Below are 9,693 nucleotides of genomic sequence, written 5' to 3'. Positions count from 1 at the left end.
AGAAGCGCCTAGCTGTTTCGAAAGGTGACAGCCGGGCTGTGGCGTTTTTTGTTGTTGCACGCATTAATTCATTTTACATTGTTTCCTATGGGAAACAATGTTTCATCTTATGAACTTTTTACCTTACGAACCTCCCCCGGGAACCAATTAGGTTCGTAAGATGAGGTATTACTGTTCATTTTTATCCTACTATTTTTAAAAACAAGTTCTAGATCAGGCCTGTCAAATTGGTGGCCCATGGGCTGGACACGTTACATGCAGACCATGCCCACACCAGCTCCACAAAGGCAAAAAATGTCACAATATGTCATAATCCAGCTCATGATGTAATCATGTTTGATACCCGTGTTCAAGAAGAACCATTATTTAAGCTATCCCCAAAGACTATGAGGAAAAAACCAAAAGCTACATCAGTATTATTACTTTCTCAGTATTAACTCAATGCAGGATATCTGCAGGTCATAATCAAAATAATCAAGATGAAGCTTATGATGATACAATCAGAAGTCTGCCTGGTTTTATATGTGACACATGTAATGTGCAAGTTTCAATCACATTATCACCATTTTGATATTTTAGCCAAACCCTGTTGACAGCTTGAATCAATGGCAGGAAGTGTGTTAGATAATCACTTTCCAAAAACAAAATGTGACCTTTCGATTTATTTCACACTCCAACCAGCACTTGATTCCATGCTAAAGAAAACAAAGATACCGCAGACCCTGCTTTGGGAATAATAATGATCAGTCTCCCAGGCACGAAAGCATGACCATTTATTTACTGTTTCATTTTATTTTACTCTGCTGCAATTTCAAGCAACTCCCAACAATTCAGATAATGAAAGATATACAGCAAATGAATGCAAAAATAAAAGCAAACATGGAAACATAATATGATAACCATAATGGTGAATTCTTAAAATGCTTTCGGTTTGGCATATGCTATCTTAGATGTAGTACAGTGGAACCCCGACATAAGAGCTGCTCTACTTAAGAGCAACTCGAGATAAGAGCTGGGAGGGGAGAGATATTTTTGTTCTACTTACAAGCCCAAATTCGAAATACAAGCGCCAAGGAGCTGTCTCCTGAAGCCAAACGCTAACTTCCGCGTTCGGCTTCAGGAGACAGCTGCGAAGCGGCGAGCGTGTTTTAAAAGGTTGCAGCCGGCCTGGGGGGCTCGGGGGGGGGGGGGTGCTTGCAGCTTTCTTTCTTGCTCTTTTTCTTTCTCTCTTTTACCTTCCCTTCCTCTATTTCTTCTTTTCTTTCTCCTTCCCACCTTCTTCCCTCCCTCCCTCCTTTCACTCATTCCTCTCTTACTCTCCCCTTTCATAAGTTTCCTTGCTTCCTTCCTCTGTTCCTGTCCCTTCCCCCTTTCTTTCTTTCTTTCTTTCTTTCTTGCTCTTTTTCTTTCTCTCTTTTACCTTCCCTTCCTCTATTTCTTCTTTTCTTTCTCCTTCCCACCTTCTTCCCTCCCTCCCTCCCTTCACTCATTCCTCTCTTACTCTCCCCTTTCATAAGTTTCCTTGCTTCCTTCCTCTGTTCCTGTCCCTTCCCTCTTTCCTTCCTTCCTTCCCACCCTCCGTCCATTCATTCACCCATTCCTCTCTTGATCGCTTAAAGCCGGTCCCTGGTGCAAAAAGGGTTGGGGACCTCTGTCCTACAGGATTGGGTGGCAGAGAAGTTGAACATATGTAAATTTAAAAGTTTAAGAAAGTTTACAAGTTAAGTGAAAGAAACTTCATTATTCATTTATATGTACATGTACATTTCTTCATTAAAAACATGTCTTTCTGCATAATTTAGACTAACTTTGTGAGTTTTTTGAGGGCTGGAACCAATTAAAATTATTTACATTAATTCCTATGGGGAAAAGTCGTTCGAGATAAGAGCTGCTCGACTTAAGAGCCCAGGTCCGGAACGAATTAAACTCGTATCTCGAGGTACCACTGTAGTTGCAATTTGGTTTTGAAATAATCTAGAAAAATATCTGACTCGCCATTCCTTAATTCACTTAATAATTAGGCTTCCTGGCTGAATCATGTTCCAATAAGTTAGAAAAATTCCAGATTTTTCTGACATTATCCGTTAGCATCTGTCTCTATTAGAGATAGTGTAATCTTCATCCCAAACAGGAAAAAAAATGAAAATAAAAACATTCAGTGTATGCATTAAAGTTTAGAATTTTCAGGAATAGAAGAACACTCAGCCTCTGTCTCAAAGAAACAGATTCAGGTTGAAGATGTAACAGAGTTGAAAGCACCCTGATCCTGCTAAGTCTGGGAAGTTGCTTCAAAATTTATTTATTTATTTGTTCTTTTTTTTTTATGCTGCCCTTCTCCTTAGACTCAGGGCAGCTTGCAACATGTTAGCAATAGCACTTTTTTAACAGAGCCAGCATATTGCCCCCACAATCCGGGTCCTCATTTTACCCACCTCGGAAGGATGGAAGGCTGAGTCAACCTTGAGCAGGTAATGAGATTTGAACCGCTGACCTGCAGATCTATCAGTCAGCTTTAGTGGCCTGCAGTACTGTACTCAACCCACTGCGCCACCTCGATTCATTTATTTACCCTGATTATCATTAGCAAGTTTCCATTTCACAGAAAAATACCTTCCTATGTGAATTGAGACACCTGCTGTCCCAAAACCCCAATTCATCAAAAATACACAATTATAGCTGCCCTTCTGAATCAGATGTTTTGCCCAGGAATTCATTCTTTCTGCACAGATTTGTACAGTATTTGTATTCTTAATCTGGATAGCCCTAATCAGGTTAAGATGAGATTTCAGTTGAGACTCTAAACATCTATGTAATATTAGCATAAAGTTAGGAAAAGAGTTAAAGGGGCATAAAAGCAAAAACCAAACTTGTGTTCATTTTATCTGTTGATTAGAATTATTGTCTGCCCTACAAGTTTTCCCAGACCAAGAAACCAACGCCATATGGGAAGGAACTATTTTTATCATAAAGCTATAGGAGCAGAACCTTACACGTTTCAATGGGCTCCCCCCTCTGCCTTTGTGTGAACGAGGGATGGGCTTGACTCATAGGTGGGTTCTGGATCCTTTTGCTTCTGGTTTGTTCAGGGTCACACTCTGTGCACGCCCACACACCTGCCGCAATCAATAAATAGCTTCTGCCCATGCCCAGCAGCAAAATCCAAGATGGCGGCACCCATGGAGATACCAACAGAACCGACTCTGTGATATCATTGCTGAGTTACTAACAGTTCTAAAGAACCAGTTAGAACTGGTAGGAACCCACCTCTGGGTCTCGACTGAGACATTTGTTCACATTACATTCCTGGCCCAGGCTCAAGCCCCATTTATCTAACCGCTGCCTTGGCAGCTTTTCTTTCACCTGTCATTGTTTCAAGGCCATTCCTTATGGCCTCTTCAGCTATGGAGAGTTTAACATCTATCTCAATAATGCGAAAGAAAGAAAGAAAGAAAGAAAGAAAGAAAGAAAGAAAGGAAGGAGGGAGGGAGGGAGAGACACACAGAGAGAGAGAGAGAGAGAGAGAGAGAGAGAGAGAACTAAAGAAAGAAAGAAAGAAGGAAGGAAGGAAGGCAGAGAGAGAAAGAAAGAAAGAGAGAAAGAAAAAAGAAAGAAAGAAAGAAAGAAAGGAGAGAGGGAGGGAGGGAGAGAGAGAGAGAAAGAAAGAAGGAAGGAAGGAAGGAAGAGAGAGAAAGGAAGAAAGAAAGAAAGAAAGAAAGAAAGAAAGAAAATGCTAAAGCCGCACTGATATTCCAAACAAGGAAATCATCAGGCAGTGGAATGCAATCAAACTTGCAGAATTCTTTTGTTCAATCATATTAAAGGAAGCCAATTGAGAAACTTGTTCTTGTCAGTCTGTCTACCCTTCTCCCGCACCCCTATCACTATATACCGCTGGGAACCATTGTTCAGTTTTCTTACAAATACACTGCTCTGACCAATTCATGTAGTGGAATTCTATTGTATTTTGATACTCACTGGGAGCAGTTCTTAATTCACAAAAGACACACAGAAATACATTTGAGGAGCAAAACATGCATCCAACACATAAATGAATGCAAATGACATTAAAACACCATATATATGAGAAACTGTTTTCAAATGTGCATGTCTAAAAGTAGTGCATAAAATGTGTATTCCGCAGAAGAAAAATGATGATGATTTTCAGGTGGCATTTCAAAAAGATGTTGCATTCTCATGTGGAAGCAGGATACATAATTGTCATATTGGGAAAATGGGAAACAGTCTCCAGACTGTTTTACATTTTTATGTTACCCTTGCTGCTGTCTAGTTTGTATGGTCTCTTGGTTTTATTTTATTTTATTCAATATGTTTTCGCTCAAATTGTATTTGTTTGCCTGTTTCTTTGGGTATGTTTATTATGAACTACTTAGAGAGCTTCAACTATAGGTTAATTTAAAACATTTCACAAATAATACACAAACCAACCTGGGCATATTTAACCACCCCTGAACAATAAAAGCATATGTTTGCCTATCAAGAAGTCAAGAACTGAGGATTAAACCCAAATAGCCCATGTGCATGAAATATTTTTTATCAGATTCCATTATTCCAACCTGAAGTAATAATCATATAAATAATTCATACATATAAAGGGGTCAGTTTCCACCTTGTTGCAGATAACATCCTGAAAAAGACATAAAATGATCACCGAAGTAAGATATCCAGCTGTCATATGTTATCAATTTATTTAATTCAAAGAGACAAGAGTGTGGTGAGGTTCATAAAGTGAAAATATAAGACACTTTATTCAAGACGAATGAAATAGTGTCAAGATATAAAAGGCCAAATAGGTTCACATGGAGAAAGCAGACAATGGGTGCTAAAAAAATAATTCTGGTTTTCAATTAATGGTGCAGAAATATCAGTTGAATACAACTGGCTCAATAAGTTGAGAAATAGAAGAGCAACTTTTAAATGTGGATTTAGTTCACCAGATCAAAACATTCCAGATGTTTCAAATATTTAGTACCCTTTAAATCATTTATTTATTTATTATTTATTATTTGGATTTGTATGCCGCCCCTCTCCGAAGACTCGGGGCGTCCACTCAAACAAAGGCAGGGGTCATTTTTTTTCTGTTAATAGACTCATGTTGTCACATGTAATCACTCTGTAAGAAAAGCTACAAATAATGATAGGAAAATCAAAGTGCAACATGAATTAAACCATCATTTGCATTCTTTCAACCTTTAGGCATCTTTTCTTGATTTTTCTTTGACTCCCCACTCTTCACTTCTCAATCTCCCATGTATCTTCTTCCTCAACCATCAAGGGCCTTTATATGGCCCTGATCGCTAGGGTTATAATATACAATTTGAATAAGAGAAAGAAAAGCAAATTAGCTTGCCAGCTTCAAAGCTTACATGGAGCCTGACTGATCAGTTACTTTTAATGGGAATTAAGAGGGGTGGGTGGGAATGAAATCTGAAGCTTTTGGGTTAATGTATCTGATTTGTATGCCATCTCTTATTCAAGAGCTCAAGGCAGTTTAGAAAACATTCCCTCCTCCCACTTTTTCCTTCACAATCAGAACCCTGAGCTAAATAATCAAAATGCATCAGGCAAAGGTTTGCAGCTCCTGCTGCTACTGGTGCATTGTGCGCACAGGTCTGCAGTTCTGGCATGCACGTGCATGCGTCCGAGGGAGATTTTTCTTCTGCATGTGCGCAGGAAGCAAACTCTCACAAGGGTACACACTGCAAGAGAGACATTTTGGTGATCTTTTTGCTTCCGCTCATGCGCAGAAGCAAAAAGAAAATCACCAAAATCTCATGCACATCCCCTCTCAAGATTTTGCTTCCTGCACATGAGAAAACAGAAAATCTCACTTGGATGGATGCCTGCACACGCCAGAGATACGGAACTGCTAGAGGTACAATGGCGTCGACCGTACCAATAGGAACCCACTACTGAAAAGCATCCACCAAACTTTTGCAGTTGAGGATGGACCTGGACTCTGAAGTTCAGTAGCAGAGGTGGGATTCAGCAGGTTCTGACCAGTTCTGGAGAACCAGTAGCAGAAATTTTGAGTAGTTCAGAGAACCGGTAAATACCATCTCTGACTAACCCCACCCCCATCTATTTTCTACCTCTTGAGTAGTGTTGGGCAAACCCAATGAAGTTTGGGTTTGGCGAACTCACCTGAACTTTGCCGTGAAGTTCGGGTGAGTTCGCCGAACCCAAACCTGAACAGCAGCAAGCCACTGTGGCATCCTTTTCTGTAAAAATATTTTTACAGAAATGGATGCCACAGCGGTGCTGCAAACAAAAGTAGGTGAGGAATCCCACAATGGGATTCTGGGGGTGGGGCTTTGACATTATGGAGACTCCTTCCTCCCCGTTTTGGCCAGCCAGGAAATAGTCTCTGTGACATCAAAGCCCCGCCCCCAGAATCCCAGCACGGGATTTCCCACCTCCTTTTGCTTGCAGTGCTGCAAGCAAAAGGAGGTGGGGAATCCCACGATGGGATTCCTCACTCTCCTCCCGGGTGGCAGCGTTTTGCGGTGTTCAAATGAACGCCAAACCTGAACCCGAACTTTACCCGAACTTTTTTAAAAGTTCGGGTTCAGGTTCGGCATGCCGAATACTGCAAAGTTCGGCACAAGCCCGAACTTTGGAAGTTCGGTTCGCTCAACACTACTCTTGAGTCCCAGCTGATCACAACAAAATGTGTATTTTGCAGCAACCTTCCCCTGGAGTGGGGAGAGAATGGAGATTTTACATTAACCTTCACCTGCTACCCCCACCAAGCCATACTGCGCCCATTAAGCCACGCCCACAGAACCAGTAGTAATGTTTTTTGAATCCTACCCCTGCTCAGTAGTGCCACTCTCCACATCTTAACTGCTAAACCAAAGTGTATCTCTAGACCACTAGACTGCTGACAAATAAAGGTAAAAAATGAGAAAACTGATTTTTTTTCTCCCTTCCTGAAGTATTTTTTCATTTGGGAATCTACTCCTTCAGCTAACTGAAAGAGCTTAGTCATTCAACTGATTGTTTGGTATCTTAGGCAATATTAATGTAAAGCGGCTGGCAAGTTTCAACCACACAACAGAAGCCAGCGAAATGGCAGGAGGCAGTTTCAACTTTTGAAGAAGTTGAGACTGGAAAAGAGATTGAAGGACCAGTCCAGAAGTAACAACCAAGAAAGGCAGTGGGAAGAAAACTGCTACAGTGCATGACATCCAGTGGTGGATTGCTACCGGTTTGCCCTGGATCAGGGTCGTGCATAAGTGCACCAGCATGCCTTCCATCCTCTGTCCTAATATTTCTCTGTTACTAGTAGCATGCATATAAACATTGTTATATCTTTGTATACTACCAATACGTACTTGACAAAATAAATAAATAAAAATAAAATAAATTAATAAACTGGTAGTGGCAGCTATGGGAGGTTCTGCCCCCGCCCCCCCGACACCTCTGTGCATGCACAGAGGCGTTGCACACGTGCTCCCAGTGGCAAATCAGTAGCAAAGATAATTGAAACCCGCTACTGATTGCAAAGACAGCTTTAGTGACTAAGAGATAGGGAATAGTTGAAATGTTTAGGTTTATGATAGTGGCAAATATCAGTAGCTCAAGTGTAGGATGAGAATGGAGGTTCATGCTCTGAGCTTTTGTTTGTTTGTTTGTTTGTTTGTTTGTTTGTTTATTCATTCATTCATTTATTCATTTATTTGTATGCCGCCCCTCTCCGGAGACTCGGAGCGGCTAACAGCAACAATAAAACCGTGTATAATAGTAATCTAATCTATTGTGTTGGTTTCTGAATGTTTCATTATTAGGCTAGGAAACATCTGAGTAAGATGTTACCTAGCCTGGTAATGAAATGTTTAAGTATCTATTTTTAATTATCTATAGCTCTAAGCTCAGTCTATTGTGTAAGGAATAGACCAAGTGAATTGAGTAGTTTAGCACTGAGCTCCTATGTGTTATACTACTCGTGGGTTTAAACAATGTTCCTTAATGATGGTAAAACTATAAAACAAATTCACAACAAGAAGAGCAGGAGGGTTTTCAATTCTTACCCAGAAGGAGAGAATTCACCCATATGAGACCTTTTATGATGAAAGAGTTGGAAGCAAGCTTGGTTGAAATAAGAGCTGAAAGGGTTTGATTGTGAAAAGCAGCTCTAGTATTCTGGACTAGCTTCTGTGCTACAGCAAGTTCTACAAGGGTTGCCCAGAAAGTAGTGCACATTTTTTTCCTCAGCCTACAGTAATGATACGGATGCAAAACATTAGATATACATTATTTGAATTGTCAGGGGTGCATGGGTAAATTTTGCATTTCCTCAAACAGATAGCATAGCTGCAGAAGTGTTTCAAAATGCCGTCTGTAAGTGATGTACGTTACAAGCAGCGTGTCGTCATTGAATTTCTCACTGTGGAGAAAGAAACTGTTGGGAACATTCACAAATGTTTGTGTACAGTTTATGGAGAATCTGCAATCGACAGAAGTACGGTTTAAGGATGCCATTCGCAGAAGGCATTTTGAGATGACGAAGAGGTGATTCGCACACTGCACTTCATGGACAAGGAGTGGTACCTATAGGGCAGGGGTAGGGAACGTTGGCTCTTCTATGACTTATGGACTTCAACTCCCAGAATTCCTGAACCAATCATGCTAGCTCAGGACTTCTGGGAGTTGAAGTCCTCATGTCATAGAAGAGCCAACGTTCCCTACCCCTGCTATAGGGCATACACACCCTTGTGTCTCACTGGAGGAAGGCCATAAAACGGGACAGAGATTACATGGAAAAATGGGGAGTGTAGAAGAAACATCAGTCTTTCTTGTGTGTAAGTTTCATTGTGTTCAATAAATAATTGTTGAAGAAAAAAATGTGGTGCATTACTTTCTGGGCGACCCTCGTACCTTTGCAAGACTTCAAGAATTAGTGTTGGTTATGACCTATAAAGCCCTTCATGGCATCGGACCAGAATATCTCTGGGACTGCCTTCTGCCGCACAAATCCCAGCGACCGGTTAGGTCCCACAGAGTTGGCCTTCTCCGGGTCCCGTCGACTAAACAATGTCATTTGGCGGGACCCAGGAGAAGAGCCTGCTCTGTGGCGGCCCCGACCCTCTGGAACCAGCTCCCCCCAGATATCAGAGTTGCCCCACCTTCCTTGCCTTTCGCAAGCTCCTTAAAACCCACCTCTGTCGTCAGGCATGGGGGAACTGAATTTTTTTCTCTTCCCCCTAGGCTTATAGAATTTATACATGGTATGCTTGTTTGTATGATTGGCCTCTTAAATTGGGGTTTTTTAGATTATTTTTTAATATTATATTTGTTACATTGTCTTTTTTATTGTTGTTAGCCGCACCGAGTCTTCGGAGAGGGGAGGCATACAAATCTAATAAATAAATAAAATATTTATTTATTTATTTATTTATTTATTTATTTATTTATTTATTTATTTATTTATTTGATTTCTATGCTGTTCCTCTCCAAGGACTCGGTGCGGCTCACAATATATAAAATATACAATACATAATGTAATCCAATTAACTAATTAAAAATCTAATTAAAAATACATGGCCGCATGGCGCAGGCACAGTGCTGGAAATTTGCAAACCCCCTCTAAAAAAGCCCAAAACAAGATTGCAGTGCAAATATTGATTAAAAAGTCTTAAAGTTTAAGCCCAATGGCTATACTTCATATTCTAT

This window comes from Erythrolamprus reginae, chromosome 2 (assembly GCF_031021105.1).
Source record: "Erythrolamprus reginae isolate rEryReg1 chromosome 2, rEryReg1.hap1, whole genome shotgun sequence".
In the NCBI taxonomy this organism is placed as follows: Eukaryota; Metazoa; Chordata; class Lepidosauria; order Squamata; family Dipsadidae; genus Erythrolamprus; species Erythrolamprus reginae.
This window is presented reverse-complemented; position numbering follows the sequence as displayed.